The 1542-nt window shown below is 41.9% G+C and overlaps 1 protein-coding gene across 1 annotated transcript in view; it reads left to right on the top strand.

Annotated features, from left to right (window-relative positions):
- Positions 1-1542, top strand: part of PPP4R1 (protein phosphatase 4, regulatory subunit 1) — a 134359-nt gene that overhangs the window by 84030 nt on the left and 48787 nt on the right. The gene's annotated exons all lie outside the window — the stretch shown is intronic.

Below are 1542 nucleotides of genomic sequence, written 5' to 3'. Positions count from 1 at the left end.
GCCGAGGTTCCACGTGATCCTTACCCGTCTCTGGCCACACGTCCAGCATAAACAGCCGCCATCCAAGGAAGACGGGGAGGGAGGAGATCAGCTGGGGACTCCATGCGCCCGACGTTGCCGGCCCACCACCTGCTCTAAGGTGACCAAGCAGGATCACTATGCTGTGGTTCAGTCAAGTTCTTAGGGGATCCTGCTTCATTTTTTAAACATTGTTTCATGCGTGCATACTATTGTTTCTGAGGTAGTAGCCTTAAAATCGGCTTTTTCATAGAGTTCTATAGTATGAGTTACAAATGTAGTTTTAGTCCTTCTAAAAAACTTAATTCTACTAAAAAACATTGATACCATATTGGTATATGTTATATTTGTTGTTGTTGAATGCTGCCAAGTTGGTTCCAGCTTATAGCGACCCTGCATAGGGTTTCCAAGGTAAGCTGGAACCACTGATCTTGTAGTTCAGACGAGCTTGCATTCCAGCATATTAACCCATGATGCCACACCAGGATTCCATATGTGATATGTTGTTGTTATGTGCCGTGGAGATGGTTCCGACTCATAGCTACCCTGTATAGGGTTTCCGAGGCTGTAAATCTTTACGGGAGCAGAAAGCCTCATCTTTATCCCGCGGAACAGCTGGTAGTTTCGAACTGCTGACCTTGCAGTTCACAGCCCGATTTGTAACCACTACGCTACAAGAGCTCTTTATATGTGATATAGGTCATATATAAATATGTATGTATACATATTTAATCATAAGGTTTTCAGTGAATAAATATTCAGAAGTAGTTCGCCATTCCTTCTTCCTAGTCTGTTCTTCGTGTAGGTAACCCTACTGGTATTTAAAATACTGGTGGCATAGCTTTCAGAATTGTGGCAACTCACAAGCTACCACAGTATGACAAACTGAGTGAAAAGTGGTGGCTTTTACTTATGCACCAACCACTAAAGCCAGTGAGGACGAAACAAAAGAATTCTACCAACTTCTTCAATTTGAAATTGATCAAACATGCAATCAAGATGTGTTGATCATTACTGGTGATTGGAATGCAAAGGTTGGGAGCAAAGAGGAAGGATCAGTAGTTGGAAAAGACCACCTTGGTGATAGAAATGATGCTGGAGATCGCATCATAGAATTCTACAAAATCAATGGTTTGTTCATTTCAAATAACTTCTTTAGACCACATAAGAGATGAATATACACATGGACCTCACCAGATGGAATACACAGAAATCAAATTGACTACACCTGTGGAAAGATAGGATGGAAAAGCTCCATATCATCAGTCAAGGCTAGTGGCAGATTGTGGAACAGACTATCAATTACTCATATGCAAATTCAAACTGAAGCTAAAGAAAATGAAAACGAGTGCACAGGAGCCAAAATATGACCTTGAATATATCCACCTGAATTTAGAGATCATCTGAAGAACAGATTTGATACTGTTGTTGCTAAGTGCCGTCGAGTCGGTTCCGACCCATAGCGACCCTGTACAGGGTTTCCGAGGCTGTAAATCTTTACGGGAGCAGAACGCCTCATCTTTC

This window comes from Chrysochloris asiatica, unplaced genomic scaffold, assembly GCF_000296735.1.
Source record: "Chrysochloris asiatica unplaced genomic scaffold, ChrAsi1.0 scaffold00368, whole genome shotgun sequence".
NCBI classification, from domain to species: domain Eukaryota; kingdom Metazoa; phylum Chordata; class Mammalia; order Afrosoricida; family Chrysochloridae; genus Chrysochloris; species Chrysochloris asiatica.
This window is presented reverse-complemented; position numbering and strand designations above follow the sequence as displayed.